Below are 17355 nucleotides of genomic sequence, written 5' to 3'. Positions count from 1 at the left end.
TTACCAGATTACAGACCTGTATCGTCAGTTAATCCCGAATCTCTCCGTAGTGTCTCGTGGAGCGAGGGTACGTGTGTGTTATCGACGGTATCTACACGGTCAAGTCTCATTAATGTGACTACCTGTCAAAAGCTCGAATAATCAATTTTTTCTCGCGAGAAAGAGAGTCAATACGGTTCTTGAAGGTACGGACAGGGATTTGGAGCCGTGTCGACTCCAGCGCAGTGACCAGCTGTACTATGTTCCTCAGCTGAGGATCCATCGCGTGAACAGCCCAATCGAGGTGGCCCCACAGATTTTCTATTGGGTTTAAATTCGGTGAGTCTGCTGGCCACGGAGTATGGCAAAATTATCCTGGTGCTCTTCAAACCAAGCCCACACACTACGAGTTGTGTGACACGTTACATTATCCTGTCGGTGGATGTCATCGTTCTGAGGAAAAAACAGAATGCATGTATCTACATCTACATCCATACTCCGCAAGCCACCTGACGGTGTGTGGTGGAGGGTACCTTGAGTACCTCTATCGATTCTCCCCTCTATTCCAGTCTCGTATTGTTCGTGGGAAGAAAGACTGTCGGTATGCCTCTGTGTTGGCTCTAATCTCTCTGAATTTATCCTCATGGTCTCTTCGCGAGATATACGCAGGAGGGACCAATATACTGCTTGACTCCTCGGTCCCACGCCCGGGTTCCCGGGTTCGATTCCCGGCGGGGTCAGGGATTTTCTCTGCCTCGTGAAGGCTGGGTGTTGTGTGCTGTCCTTAGGTAAGTTAGGTTTAAGTAGTTCTAAGTTCTAGGGGACTGATGACCATAGATGTTAAGTCCCATAGTGCTCAGAGCCATTTTGAACCATTTTGACTCCTCGGTGAAGGTATGTTCTCGAAACTTCAACAAAAGCCCGTACCGAGCTACTGAGCGTCTGTCTTGCAGTCTTCCACTGGAGTTTACCTATCATCTCCGTAAAGTTTTCGCGATTGCTAAATGATCCTGTAACGAAGCGCGCTGCTCTCCGTTGGATCTTCCCTATCTCTTCTACCAAACCTGTCTGGTACGGATCCCACACCAGTGAGCAGTATTCAAGCAGTGGGCGAACAAGTGTACTGTAACCTACTTCCTTTGTTTTCGGACTGCATTTCCTTAGGATTCTTCCAATGAATCTCAGTCTGGCATCTGCTTTACCGACGATTAATTTTATATGGTCGTTCCAGTTTAAACCACTCCTACCCACATGGAAAAATCGCAAACAAAAATGCAGTACTCCAGTATTTACTTCACTAATTATTGTTTTTATACGTTCCGTGCTGAAGTCGGCTCTGTAATCGGAAATGGACGGGCACGTGACGCAAAAACTTACAGTTCTTGCATTGTCTCAATATCGGGCGCAAATATCAGATGTCCTGTGTGATGGAAATAACTTTATTTCGCACTTGCAAGACAATCTATTCGTCATACCATTGTGTATTACAAGTAAATGTAAATGACAGAAAATAGTATAGTTTCTAACAAAACGCTTTGTTTTTCATTCAAACAAAAACTTAAATCTGTTACACTTATTGCTGACTGTGCATCCGTTCGTGGCGAAGAATTAAGAATATTTCTGCTAGCATTTTCCGTGCGAATACCGAATATATTCTTTGCTAAACACTTGTTCTTTAGGAGCTTCATGAATTCGAGAGGCAGTCGCATTTTATAAGATACATGTAAACCCCGGCCCTCTAATCCCCGATTCGTTAATGAATCCGTCTCCCGTATTGGAGTAGGCATTAGGAGTGAAGAAATAAAAACTTTGAGGTTCGCCGATGATATTGTAATTCTGTCAGAGACAGCAAAGGACCTGGAAGAGCAGTTGAATGGAATGGACAGTGTCTTGAAAGGAAGATATAAGATAAACATCAACAAAAGAAAAACGAGGATAATGGAATGTAGTCGATTTAAATCAGGCGATGCTGGGTGAATTAGATTAGGAAATGAGACACTTAAAGTAGTAGATGAGTTCTGCTATGTGGGGAACAAAATAACTAATGATGGTCGAAGTAGAGAGGATATAAAATGTAGACTGGCAATGGCAAGGAAAGCGTTTCTGAGGAAGATAAATTTGTTAACATCGAGTATGGATTTAAGTGTCAGGAAGTCGGTTCTGAAAGTATTTGTATTGTGTGTAGCCATGTATGGAAGTGGAACATGGACGATAAATAGTTTGGACAAGAAGAGAATAGAAGCTTTCGAAATGTGTTGCTACAGAAGAATTCTGAAGATTAGATGGGTAGATCACGTAACTAATGAGGAAGTATTGAATAGGATTGGGGAGAAGAGAAGTTTGTGGCACAACTTGACCAGAAGAAGGGATCGGTTGGTAGGACATGTTCTGAGGCATTAAGGGATGACCAATTTAGTATTGGAGGGCAACGTGGAGGGTAAAAATCGTAGAGGGAGACCAAGAGATGAATACACTAAGCAGATTCAAAAGGATGTAGGCTGCAGTAGGTACTGGGAGATGAAGAAGCTTGCACAGGATAGAGTAGCATGGAGAGCTGCATCAAACCAGTCTCTGGACCGAAGACCACAACAACAACAATGCAGTGTCCAATGAATTGGGCGCAAGTGACACTGCTGATGGTAATCCGTCTGTCGGATGGCGACGTAATGCCCAGCGGCCTGCTTGCTGCTGTTTAAGAGGTGTAGACTGTGCACCCTCTCCTTTCTTTCACCATTATGAACAGAAACGTGACACGACACTCTAGACAGACCCACCGACCCACCTACATTCAACAGACACACCTAAGACACAATCCTCGTAGACCGCGTAGAAAGGGTCAGTTGTGCACGGAGAAACAAATCTGTTTCCTATTGGGCATCTGCACAGCTCCTAAAAATCTCTTTGTCAACAACATTGTACGATTATTTCTTTCTCATTTCTACAACCACCGAGACTAGTGCCGAATACTTAGTCTTCAGGGTCGTTAATCCGCCTGGTGACAGTCCAGACAACATTTAAGTCCAGCCTATGTTCCAATAGGGCTGTAACGCCGTCGCTGATTTTGGGTATTACTGTAAGAAAAGCAGGTCCGTTGCAGCAGTACGTGAGGCGAGCAGGTCGGCGCAGAGCCGCAGGTACTCGGTTTCACAGACAGGACTGTTTACTCCCACAAGCCAGCCAGGCCGAACCGAGCAGTCTTTGCTACATCACAGGAAAACAGTGCAGCTACTAGGACGTGTTGAAAACTAAAGCCTCAGAGTTTTTAATTCTGTTCTCAGTGTCGCTTGAGGTATTACATGTCATGCATGTTATTCAGTCGACTGCCCCACTTCCCTGGTGCAAGTTGCAACCCTCTGCCGCTAGAGGACTCCGAATTGTCTCGCGCAACATGGCGGTCTGTAACGTAACTGTGTCTGTGAGTGTGAAACAGCGTGCTGTAATCGGGTTGCGAATTCAAAGAGCTCGTTCACACACGCAGCACCCTCTCGTTTAGCATGACAATGCCGGAGCACACACGAGCGCTGCGACATCTGCAACGGTCCGACGTCTTGAGTTCACAGTCGTAGATCATCATCCATACAGTCACGACTTGGCCCCGTCCGATTTTCATCTGTTTGCAAAACACAAAGGACACCTTCGAGGACATGACTCTCATAGTGATTAAGCGGTGCAAGCAGAGGTGAGGTTGTCCCACCGTCAACAAAGTCAAATATTCTGCAATGACAGTGACAGTATCAGTAAACTGGTCTCTGACATAACTATGTACGCTTCTGTTCCCGGTGTCATGATGATTAAAATTCTGAGTTTTGCACCGCGCCATCGTATAAAATACTTACCGTGAGGAAGGCCGTTGTAATTCGGCCGAAGTGTTGGTTCTGAGTTTGTAATTAAAGCATTTTATACAATGTCGCGGTACAACATCCAGAAGAATTGTAATCATCAAAACTGGACCCTCACTGGTAGAAATGTGTACGTCTCCGGAGTGACTATGTTGAGAAATTAATATACAGGGTGTCCCATTTATCTTGACCACCGTAAACAGCTGTTTGTCCAGATGCAAATAACAAAATATTTCAAGCAAACATTGTTCAGCCGTCAGGGGGACATCAATCAGCATGATTGCCTGCGTTGTAGCTTTGTTTTTTACAAATGTATGAACAGTGGTATTACATTTTTTTAAATAGCACCCTGTATTTTTTATTCGGTAATTCATTTCCTCTCCTAAAGATTTATTCAAAAATGTATCACGTTGTACAACTCACTGAAACACAACGTTATTAATTACATAACACAACAATGACGCTGACGCTCCCAGCGCTTAGTGCAGGTAGTCGGGGTAATGGAAACACATCCACTTGCTGACGTTGACAGAGGACAAATGTAAACATTAGTAGAATGCACACCGGTCATTCCATCAACCATCGTCAGTTGAAGAGTTGTGTAAGTACAATTTACACCAACGAAGAGAAGGTAGAAATGCTACTCATCTATGGGGAATGTAAGTTAGCAGAACAGTAAAGCTGTGAGGACCGGGCGTGAGTCGTGCTTCGGTAGCTCAGATGGTAGAGCACTTTCCCGCGAAAGGCAAAGATCCCGAGTTCGAGTCTCGGTCGGGCACACAGTTTTAATCTGCCAAGAAGTTTCATATCAGCGCACACTCCGCTGCAGAGTGAAAATCTCATTCTGGAAACATCCCCCAGGCTGTGGCCAAGTCATGTCTCCGCAATGTCCTTTCTTTCAGGAGTGCTAGTTCTGCAAGGTTCGCAGGAGAGCTTCTGTAAAGTTTGGACGGTAGGAGACGAGATACTGGCAGAAGTAAAGCTGTGAGGACCGGGCGTGAGTCGTGCTTCGGTAGCTCAGATGGTAGAGCACTTGCCCGCGAAAGGCAAAGATCCCGAGTTCGAGTCTCGGTCGGGCACACAGTTTTAATCTGCCAGGAAGTTTCATATCAGCGCACACTCCGCTGCAGAGTGAAAATCTCATTCTGAGAACAGTAATTGCAGTACTGTTTTCTTATGTACGGGGACATTTAGTACAGTAGTTTAGTCCTTTTAAATACTGTCGTGTAGAGTAGGCACACAGCAAAGACTGTTCTTCCCACAAACTGCATCGACATAACGTTTCTTTTATTGTTGTTGGTATAGTTGTTGTTGAAGGTAGGCCAAATGCTACGCAGGCAGTGGAACTGTGCAGCGAGCAATATCCTGACAAGAACCCATCTTCCCGTCGGATGTTTTCTCGTCTTGTTGCGACGCTCCAGGAAACGGGAACGCAATCGTCGTAGCACTCGCACAGACGAAGCTGCCGAAGTTACTGTTCTCGCTTCCGTTGCTATGAATCCACATGTAAGAACACGACAGCTTGAACACGAGACTGGCATTCCTAAAACCAGTGTACATCGTATTCTTACACGTCACCAGTTCCATCCTTACCATGTACACCTACATCAAGAATTGCATGGGAATGATCAGAGTAGGGTTGAATCGCTCAGGGAGAGTTAGCAGTGCCAATGTCGTTAAGAACGTTGTTCTGTTTCTCATCACACTGCGAACTGCCGTTTTCGACCGTGAAACGTGTGGAAATCACCGCTCCAGGGAAAGGGATGGTTTCATTGACGCTCTTTATTCTACCTGCTGAGACTTTTTGTGTCGATTCTGAGCTGCTGTGTGTCTGTTTTCCTCGGCCGGCCATAAGAAAACCACGTGTGATTTCAACGCTGGGTGTCGCAGTTCTGATCTCCATCGCAGAAGCGTCGAAAAAAGTGATGAAATGTGGGTAAGAGATGGTGACAATCCCACCGTGAAACATATTCACGATGGCGTTGTGCAGAATTGTGGTGAAATTTGGTATCAATGTGAGGTCATTAACTCACCTCACATGAACTTCTCATCTCTGGCCTTTTTTTTTTTTTCGCATGTGTCGACACCTTGCTGTTTGAATCGTCAAAAAAAAAGAGTTCAAATGTGTGTGAAACCTTATGGGACTTAACTGCTAAGGTTATCAGTCCCTAAGCTTACACACTACGTAACCTAAATTATCCTAGGGACAAACACACAAACACCCATGCCCGAGGGAGGACTCCAACCTCCACCGGGAGCAGCCGCGCTGTCCATGACTGCAACGCCCTACACCGCTTTTTTTTTTTTAATCTCAAAAAAAAAAAAATATGGTTCAAATGGCTCTGAGCACTTAACATCTATGGTCATCAGTCCCCTAGAACTTAGAACTACTTAAACCTAAGTAACCTAAGGACATCACACAACACCCAGTCATCACGAGGCAGAGAAAAATCCCTGACCCCGCCGGGAATCGAACCCGGGAACCCGGGTGTGGGAAGCGAGAACGCTATCGCACGACCACGAGCTGCGGACTTTTAATCTCATTTTGTTCGTTTTCGTTCGTTGTATCTGCTCTGGGCGGACGTCGAAAGACACCCGTTTCAGTTCGTTGTTGATCCACTAACTCAGTTTTTTTTTATTACAGAGGGCCGCTAGCCCTCTGACCAAACACGCTGAGCTACCGTGCCGGCGACCGCTCAGCTAATCCCGCGCGGCGTTTAAAGCGTCACCGCGTTTGAAAGTGACGTCGCAGGGCGCCACGCTTTTGCACCATTGCAGAGGAAAGGTTGTAGGCACCTTTGAGCCTAAACTTCAAACTTACGTTTTGCAATGGGATACAGTTAAAGGGTTTAGAAAATGTTATACTTTTTGCGCAGTGTACATCCGCGAAAATTCTGAGGTTGCTATTAAAATTACCTGCAAAGTCATTAACATACAATATGATCAGCAAAGACCTAAACACACTTCTCTGGGACACGCCGGAAGTTACTTCTCCTTCTGTGTATGACTCTCCATCCAAGACAACGTGCTGCGTCCTTCGTACCAAGAAATTCTCAATCCGACACAAATGTCACTTCTTGTCCCATATTACCGTACTTTCAATAACAAGGATAGACATGATACTGAATGAAGCTCATCGGTTATTCTTTCTACTTGACTGCCATGATCCATGGCTTTCAGAATGTCATGTGAGAAAAGCGCGAGTTCGTTTCGGAATCCATGCTGGTTGGCTTATAGTAGGTCATTCTGGTCGAGATATCGTGCATCATTATGCTTGAGCTCAGAATATGTTCTAACATTGTTCAACAGAGGGTTGGAGAGGGATGAGAGGAAATTTCTTTTAGGTACACCGCAAGAAGAAACTCTGTAACCAGCTCAGCTGTTCAGGCAACTCAATTTCTCTTCTGTTTCGGAAAAGAAACGTTGCCGAGGACGCATGTTAAGTTAATGTGGATTCGTTAGATCTGGTATATTAGTTATCTGAGCATGGAACACTACTTTCGTGGGCTGTAGCCTCTACGCATGTCGGCAGTATTATCCCCATATTTTTTTTAAAAGCTGTTGTTCTTTTCGCCTCTTACATATCTATCCCCTAAAGGAGTAGACTAGACTGTTTCTTATGTTCAGTCAGCTGAACAGCAACGCAATTTCATTATTGTTAGGCTCTCTCACTTTACAGTGAGCTGACTGGCATATGGGAGGTTATCTGAGTTCCGTCTTAGACGGGTGACGGGCGCAGTATTCCTTTAGGTTTATTGAGACAGCGCTACAGCAGATGCGGAGCATTCCAGAGCGCCATAACCTTGAGGCGACAGCAAATAGGGACAACTTCTGCTTCTGCAGAGTACACGCGGACTCAGGGAGCTCTTCACATGCATTTTACATAAATGAACTGGAATTCACTAGAAACATAGAGCAAAACGATAGAATGATCTCTAGGAATTAACCCAGAATAACTAACGGGGACGAAAAATTAGTGAATCTTTCTTTGTATGCAGCGACCATGCCCTCTCAGCCAGATGCTTTTAACAGAAGTACAGTTTACAACGGCTGTGAAGCCCTCAGTATCAGCATAATTTCGTTGTTAGCCTACTGCAGACAACCGATTCGTTAGATACCGGTGTATTAACCTGAATTTATCTATAAAAAAAGAATATGTGGGTGACAAGTGCAAACGTTGATGTAGCACTAAATTAACATTGTGCGGGCTTGTAAAAGTAAAGTCGTAAGTTAAGTCTGATATGCGCTAGAATTAGCGCGGAGTCCTGCCTCAACACCAGTTTTGGGTACCTGGGCCACTGAAACGACACGTTCGTACTGGGTATATGTGTCTTACAGTTAAGCCGGGCATTCAAATATCGCAGATGATTTGTATGTTACTGTAATTGTGAAAGATACTAGTTTTTAAATTAGTCGTTAAACATTTTTGTTGCACTTGCTGCTACGGTTACTTTTCTTCTCACAGTAGCGTGGCACTTGCTATTGCTGATAGTAAGACTGTTACGTCATGAATTATGAGCGAGGGGATTCCTTTTTTGTTTTCGTGCCTCCAAAGTGGGTGTTTTATTAAGTTCATTGCCGGGGTTATCTATGGATTACAGACTGAACAACATATCCGTTTGACGTGCTGTGATAAGATAGCTTTGCTACCACAGTCTGTATCCTACAATTGAAACAGAGTGTGTAGCTTTGCTACCTCAGTCTGTATCCTACAATTTAAACAGTGTGTGTACCCCTACGGAGACAGTCGCTCGCTTTTTAAGGTAATAACCGTCCCTGTTTGCATTCACTGCGTGCACTGTACACTACATCATATAATCTATGCTTCGTTCACGCCTTTGATAGCGCTTCGGAATCGGGTTCCGAGTAGCAAGTGCATTAATTTATTCTTTTTCATTAACTGCATTTGATACACTGGAACAAAATTCGGTATTCTCTATAGCCACCAAAATGTTGGAAGAATGGAAATATAGAAAATGTTTCCGTCGTAAGAGTCGCTAATACTCGTTGATGCATTTGCGCATCTCAGAAGAAACCATTTCGACTTAATTTTCATTAACAGAAAAAGGCCGATTACAAAATGAGTAATATCAGGTTACCTTCCATTAGGAAAGTGGGTGCACTCCACGGCCGTTAACATAATTTATAAATTACAGAGCGCAGCAATCAGTCGTCCTTGTTTTTCCTGTAGGTTTTATTACGCAAATCAAGATTTCGGCTACTACCTAGCCATTATCAATGCACTATTTTTTAATCTCGATGCATGTTAGTTCACTGTTGTTCAAAAATAGTGCACTGATAACGGCTAGGCACTAGATAAAATCTCGATTTGCGTAATAAAACTTGCAAAAAAAAAAAAGGACCACTGTTTGTTGCGCTCTATAATTTATAAAACGAGTAATAGCCAAGTACAGTTCCTGATCTCTAGATGTGTGTAATGCACAAAGAACTCAACAATGTCTTAGGATTTGGGAAGAGTATAGACACTGTTGAAAAACTAGCAATTAGTCAGCCTGGGCTGTACCATCAGTGCATTTAGTAAGGAGTGGTTGGCTACTTGTGTATTCTATACACCATATTCACAGTAAACGTTATGTTGTGGAATGTGCCACATGAACAACAAATGCAAGTATTTATTTAAAAATGCCCTTATACAGATACGTGCTGGCTACTTACAGGTATGTAATTGACACATCTACCTAGGAGAAGTTGTTAAACAAAAACGATTTTAATTCCCTTTCAAGAAAGCCCCTGTTGTCTCTTTAACATTATATTTGTGTTGCTAGCATGTCAAAGAGATTTTTAGCTGCACAATTCGTTTCGTTCTGTGTGAAATTTAGATTCACTACATGACTAGCAGGTGAAACATATCATTCCATTACCTCCAAATATCATTATTTCTTTCAAACCTGAATGGATTGTTGCTAATACATTTCATCATGAAATATATGCACTATGTTCTCAAATGCTGAAACAGATATTTACTAGAAACAGGAGTACACATGTTAACCTCATCATATTGTTAATCACATAGTTACATGAGATAAGTTTACCTATCCATATTATTATATTCTGAGTGTCTCGTAGAATATCAATGAATCAAGACATACAAAGTATGCAAGATGATGGATTGTTGTGCCATCGAAGTTGACAATCATTCTCAAGTGGGAAAGTAATGGAATTGATACTTCTAGCAAATATGTTATACTATTTTTCCAATTGTAGTTTTCATCGATGTACACAACCAACCCCTTGCAATGTACCTAGTTTCTACCCCCTCCATATTACGATTCTCTCAAACAACAGATGAAACTGCCATGTGAGATTACAGAGTGGTTGAAACACTGAACTCACACTAGGAAATCCAGTCATTCAGTTTTCCAGTGGATTTTGTTAATTTAGAGTAAATAGCATGTTGGTCCCTCTGGGCATAGCCCTTTTCCTTCCCAGTGATAATGCAACAAGAAGTTGCACACTGATTTAATAACTTTGTCATTGATATGACTTTAAACCTTAATCTAGTTTTCTTTGCACAACCACTTAGAACAAGCACTCACAACACTCTTCGTGATATAGTCATAGACTTAAATCATTTTAAACAAGTCAGAGTAATTAGTACCAAACTCATCTATGACTTTGTATAGCAATTGTTGAGTGATTCTTTATTGTTCTGGAAGGCAATTATAAATTATGACTTTCAATAATAATGCATCCCTCCGTTTCAACGTGTTGTCAGTCATTTCTTCTTTGGTACTGTCACAATGTATTACGGACACTTGAAAATGTCATAATTAGTGCTGGTGTACCTTAATGATGATAAACTAGGTTTCATTTTCCTCTAGTTTCATAACTTACTGCAGTGTCTGTTCATCTAAACGTATATGGAGATTGAAAAAGAAATTATTTCTAAGTTCTATACCATTATTTTGCATTACAAATTAAGATAATTTTTAATAACTTCTTATTGCATATCGTGAGAATTTTGAACAGAAACAAAAACAAAAGTACTGAATTATATCGATATTTGTGTGTTTTCTGCTCTTTATTTCAAGCCTTATGGACGAAAAAGATTAAGCAGCAGTAATTTTTTTTTTGTTCATAAGTCAGATAGTAGAGTTTTTCAGTATTCTCGATTGATGGGGAAATATCTTCCTACTGTAAAGCATTTGATCATTTTTCATATACAGTGTATCACAATTTTTCCAATACATAGGCGTCATCTGATCACAGTATGTTACTTAGTAAATCAATTGTTTTTTAAATCAACATATAAAATCAGTGGCATTTTTCTCATAAAATGTATACCTGACTTTGCCTATGAACTCTTTCAGGCCTTCAGACACTTATTCACTTTTCCTCAATTCTGACCCATAATTTTTCAACCTTCACTGATCTTGAGAATCTACTATAAACATCATCTTCCTATTTGTCAATATTGAACTATGTAATTTACCGAAATAATTCTTGCACTGAAATTCAGTCATGGAATCTATTTTTCCCTCTGTACACTAAATGTTGTTCCCACTGTAATCAAACAGTTCAGGGGCCAGGTGTAGATCCAGAGCTTAGTTCTAAGGGGGGGAGGGGCGGATCATAGTTTGTTTCGGTCTCTGTCTCCTCTCCCCCCCAAAATAACCAGTCACAAATTTGTAAAATTTTAATAACGATTACAACACTGTATTTAAATGTTTTAATATATTGAAAGTAAATAGTTTAACGACCATGACATATATAGATGTTTTCTGTAATAATAATAAATTTTCCTATCAGTGAATAATACATCACTTTAGCATAATATCCAAGAAATTGCAAATCAGAAAAATATAGACTTTGAACTGCATACCCCACAAATATTTAGGGAGGGCATGTGTCTCAAATTTAATTAAGAACTATAATGGCAACACTTGCTCATCACTTATAAGTGGCAAAATTCATGCAGTGTAAAAGGAAAGTGTACATTCCTAATTATCAGTATTTAACTTCACATTTTGACTGTGAACGCAGGTCTGCACACTAAGAATCTGCAAGTATATAAATTGGTGGTGGAGGGTGGGGTGGATGCAGTTTCCTTATTCCCATCTACTTTCAGAAAGGCAGTTTATCGATCTTGCCTTAGTTAACTTCGTCGATTGTACGTGTGCACTCATGAACTATGTTGCATTCATTGTTGATAGTTTGTAGCGACAGCTTGTGCACATCCATCTTCACCTGGATGTAATGTTCTCTACAGGCAGCCAGGTCACAGGCCCATCCATCTGAGCAGGCCCTTACAGCCGCACACAAGCACCCTGTGTTAAACTTAGCTTGTAAATTCTACAGTTCCTTGTCAGTTTTGACACTTCGTTTTTAAGTTACTTTATACTCCAAAAGCTGTTATCAAATTTATAACTTGATAAACATTAAACTATGAATGCTTATACTAGTATGTTTTGGTGGGGTCATGGACCTCATGATCCCTTCCTTTGGATCCATGCTTGTCAGTGGCGATTTTCTCACTGTAAATACAGTTTGAAGTAGTTGCACTGAGAGGTATGGATTTTGTAACAAAAAAACACATTTCACCCTTCGATTGGCAGAACTGAAATCAATTTCAGCGGTGCAATGTTAATGGTGAGCCTCATATCAAGTAGAAAAACTCCATATGCTGAAGCCTTGAGTCAATGTATAATACGACCTGATTCCATGATGTATTAAATGATGCTGCTACCTCTCCCCACTGCAAGAAGCTAATGATATATTTTATTTTTCTGGTAACTTTACTTAGACATTGCCAGTTTCTGCTGAGAATGGCTATTAGAAAATCATGAACAGTTGGTTTATTATCAAAATTATTGTTCATTTCAAACACTTTAAGTACACACAGCTTTATCAGTGCACTGAATGCTACCAGACAACACTTATAATTTCACACTAAGGCTTTATGATGGTCAGAATGCACCACGAATAATTATAGAGAAAGCATGGCAGTGAGCAATCTGAACTAAGCTTGCTCATACACGCAGTCCATCCAGAACTCAACTCCCTGACCACCATGCCAAGCTACAACATTCACTACTCCAGAACACATCGTTAGTGCGCGAATGCAGAATTCTACTAAACCAGCAGTATCTGCAGTAACATAAAGCTAGATTTCCTCATGCAACAAAAATGACGCCACTTGGCCTCTTGTGGAAACACCAAAATATCAGTGGTGCCAGTCCAGTGACGTCACTTTTAGCCATACCACAAAGGTTAAAAACGCTTTGACTTCTCCCATCACCAATTAGCGCCAGAAGGGCAGCTACATTTGAAGCTAACATGCCATAATTGGTGGTTTTCATATTTATACTTGTGTGTTACGAAAATATGTAATTTCAATGATACACTGAATTAAAGATATCTCCAAAATGTGTTCTCTTGAGTATGGTTTATTATGCTGCAATGGTAGGATGTGCAATGTTTGTGTACAAAAGTTTTGCCACTGCAGTTGTTACTCATTATGGTTAATTTAGGGATGAAATTATATACTATTTCTATTATATGATGCATGAAAAAATTTGTATGTGTATAAGCAGGTATTATGTAATAGGGTAAAGGTGATCTGTGGTTTCACTACAGCTCATTTTGTTCTAAAAATGATGAAAATTAATGCAATACTGGTAGTGTGTTCAGATAACCAGATTCCAATACTCAAATTTTCAATGCTCTGTAAATACTTGCCCAGTGGATTTGAGTAAGGAAGTAATGGGGTTTCTGGTGGCAGTATTATTCCAGATTTAATGTAGCTTTTAATAAAGGAAATCAACTATAGTACAGTGTCTTTTAGTGCACTTGCAAGAAACAGAGCTCCAAAATTCGGTATAGAATAAATGTAATATTTCGTTGTACTTACCTGATGTGTGGTGTAAGAGTGAAAATATTAGCTTTTAAATCGGGCATTAGAAAATCGTAAATAGAGTACAACATATCACACAAAAACTTTGAAAATGTACTTTTGAGAATGTCGTATAGGCCTAAATATTGGAAATATCACCAGATGTCAAATATTGAAGTGTCACTTCCAGTTTTACTTAGCCAGGACTGTGTCTTTAATGCGAGTATCGGATTTTTTAATAGAATTCAAATCACAGCTCTAAAAATACTTGAAAATAACTTTCATTATCCAAATGTGTATTACATATGGTTCTTTGTTTACAAGTGCTATGTCCATTACTTTGTTTGATGCCACTGTGTTATGTGTGTGTAAATTCCACTTTTAAATCCAACATTTGTGCCTTCATGACTTCATATTGGATTCTTCACTCTGTTCTAATACCATAGCCTGAATGACAACACTAATGCCAGTGTGAATAATCATAACTGACACCTTATCGAAAACAGTGCAATGCCAATATCGACAGGAGTGCTGCGTCGAGACAGCAGCAGATGGCGCCTTTGTCACGTTCATGAATGTGCATTACAGAGACAATCACCTTCAAATGTGGCACTTACTTGTCAGTGTTTGTACAACGCAATTAGTAGATACAATGAGCCAGCAACACAAAACTTTGATGCTATCCTAACACCTTTATGGCACTTCTACTTTTGTAGAACCATCTCATGCATATGTTAGTTAGCTGCCTGTGCTGTATATCAAAAGTGGAGGATAAACCAGTTCCTACGAAACTGATTATGACAAAGAACGTGATTCCACACCTATCGAGCGTCAGGATTTTTTATATTTGTATTTTCCAGCAATTATCATTAAGATATGCAGTTTTATTTACTGCTTGCTTTCATAGTATTGCAATGCACATTTGTAAGTACTGCTTCAGAAGAAATGTCAATGATTCAATGAATGAAAGTCAAGACTAACCTCATACAGCCAGGAGCCAACTTAAATTAAACGAAATTTGGGAAGCAAAATAAACGATGATTGTCGAAGTAGGGAGGATACAAATTGTATACCGGCAAAGCTTTTCTGAAGAAGAGAGATTTGTTAACATAAAGTATAGATTTAAGTGTCAGAAAATCTTTTCTGAAAGTATTTGTATGGAGTGTAGCCATGTATGGAAGTGAAACATCGATGATAACTAATTTAGACAAGAAGAGAATAGAAGCTTTTAAAATGTGGTGCTACAGAAGAATACTGAAGATTATATGGGTAGATCGAAGGTTCTGAATAGAATTAGGGAGAAGAGGAATTTGTGGCACAACTAGACTGAAAGAAGGAATCTGTTGGTAGGACACGTTCTGATGCATTAAGAGATCACCACTTTAGTATTGGAGGGCAGCGTGGAGGGTTAAAATCGTAGAGAGGGACCAAGAGATGAATACACTACACAAATTTAGAAGGATGTTGGTTGCAGTAGGTACATGGAGATGAAGAAGGTTGCACTTGATAGAGTAGTATGGAGAGCTGTATCAAACCAGTCTCTGGACTGAAGACCACAGCAACAACAAAATAAGAATCACTACAGTGAATAAAATATTATTACTATCATAGAGTCATGATAGAATATGAGTAAATATACTGATTAAATCTTAGCATCCAGTGTACAACATTTATTAACCCAAATGCCATGTAGAAAGATGTTACAGCTAATGTAAAGAGCAAATCACTCAATTTAGTAAAATAACCATGTCATTATATTAGCTGAGACGAAAGGTTAATGAAATAAATATTGGATTGACTAGACCACTAAACAAAATAACTGAAAAATCAATACACACGTGACTAATACTGCACATAATATCATGCTGATGTGTGATATTTGAAATGAAAATCACGAGATATGTTAAATAACAAGGTGCTTGAAGCAGAGAACCTCATTAGCAATCACCTCAAAGTTCTTGATGTAAGCACATTACTGGAGTGACAGAATTTTGCAAGACATGGACCTCACATGGCAAAAATTGGAAAAATGAAACACTGTATGAATCTAATGAATGTGCTTAACGTTCACAGGCAAAAACCAATACCATCAAATTTTGGATAAACACCTTTCTTGCCAACTAACAGTAAACTGGGAGTTCAATCAGACAAAACAGTTTAAACAGCTGCAATATGGTCAATAGTATCTATAGCAAAATCAGCAATAATAAAATAAGTGGAACCTCAAGCAGTAGCCTCAAGAAATTCAGTAATTACAGAAAAAAATTAATAACTGTAATTATTGAATCATTGCCTTTATCCTGTGGTGAAGTGCTATCAGGTGATTGAAATCAGCTGCAAGTGAATCAAATAAGCCTACTGCGTGTGTTTCAAAGAGACTAAAAATAATCCACAGAGAAGTGACGATTTTTATGACCTACAACAAGGAAGTCCAATCCTTAAAATGAGATAACTGTTATTGGATACTGTGTGGAGACCTTTCTTATTTATGTAGATGATAATGTGGACAGACTTCCTAGTTCACAAGAAGCAGGGGTGAATGTAGACATGCCAAAATTTGAGTAAAGAGCAATCTATCCTAGGTTTGTAGCAGTTGTTAGCATACAACTCAGATGATGAACATAATTTAGCTCCAATATGATAGAGATAGAGGGATTATGGGCAAAGTTTAAGTTCACTCTTAATCACGTTCTGAAGACATATGTGCCAAGTGAGCTAAAGAAATATCTGCCAAGTGAACGGATATAAGCTGAAAAGGACCTTCCATGGTTTAATGATCAAATTCGTAAAAATGTTGAGGAAACAGAAAATGTTACACTCTCCATTCAAAAAACAGCATGCAAATGCGACAGGCCAAAGTTATCAGAAATTTGTGCAAATGTTAGAAGACTGATGCTTGACACATACAACATCCACCGTCTTACATTATCGAAAGATTTTGACATATACCTTAGAAAGTTCTTGTTGTATGTAAAAGGACTTAGTGGGTCAAAGACTTCTATTCAGTCACTTTTCGATTAGTCTGGGGTGGCAACAGAAGACAGCAAAAGGAAAGCTGGGGTTTCAAATCCCGCTTTTAAAAAGTAATGCATGCAGGGAGCTCATACAAACAAACTGTCGTTTGACTGTCGTACGGACTTTCGTGTGGACGACATAGAAATTGGCATTCATGGCGTAAAAAAGCAACTGAAACAGATGAAAATAAACAGTCACCAGATCAAGATGGAATCCCAATTCCGTTTTAGAGAGAGTACTCCATGGCATTGGCCCACTGCTTAGCCTGCATTTATCGTAAACTCTCACCTAATGAAAAGTTCCAAGTGAATGGAAAAAGGCACAGGTGGGTCATGTATACAAGAAAGATAAAAGAACTGATCCACATAATTATAGACCAATATCCTTAACATTGGTTTGCTGCAGAAGTCTTTAACACATTCTGAACTCGAATATAATTACATTTTCTTGAGACAGAAAAGCTTCTGTCAGCAAATCAGCATTGATTCAGAAACCATCGCTTGTGCAAAACACAGGCTGCCCTTTTCTCAAATGATATCCTACAAAACAAAAATGGAGACCAACAAACAGATTCTATATTCCTAGAGTTCTGGAAAGCATTTGACGTGGTGCTCCAATGTCTGAGCATGCAGTTTAGGTTCCCACACATTTTTAGGTGATAGAAAACAG

General features: G+C 40.2%; 1 protein-coding gene across 1 annotated transcript in view; it reads left to right on the top strand.

Moving 5' to 3' along the window:
- Positions 1 to 8433: 8433 nt before the first annotated feature.
- LOC126187331 (C-1-tetrahydrofolate synthase, cytoplasmic) overlaps positions 8434 to 17355 on the top strand; it is a 167606-nt gene continuing 158684 nt past the window's right edge. The window contains exon 1 of the mRNA XM_049928352.1: positions 8434 to 8581. The gene's annotated coding sequence lies outside the window, so the exon portion shown is untranslated. The remainder of the gene's footprint in view (positions 8582 to 17355) is intronic.

The sequence above is a fragment of the Schistocerca cancellata genome, chromosome 5, assembly GCF_023864275.1.
Source record: "Schistocerca cancellata isolate TAMUIC-IGC-003103 chromosome 5, iqSchCanc2.1, whole genome shotgun sequence".
Lineage (NCBI taxonomy): Eukaryota > Metazoa > Arthropoda > Insecta > Orthoptera > Acrididae > Schistocerca > Schistocerca cancellata.
The sequence above is the reverse complement of the archived record's forward strand: the minus strand, read 5'-3'. Positions and strand labels throughout refer to the sequence as shown.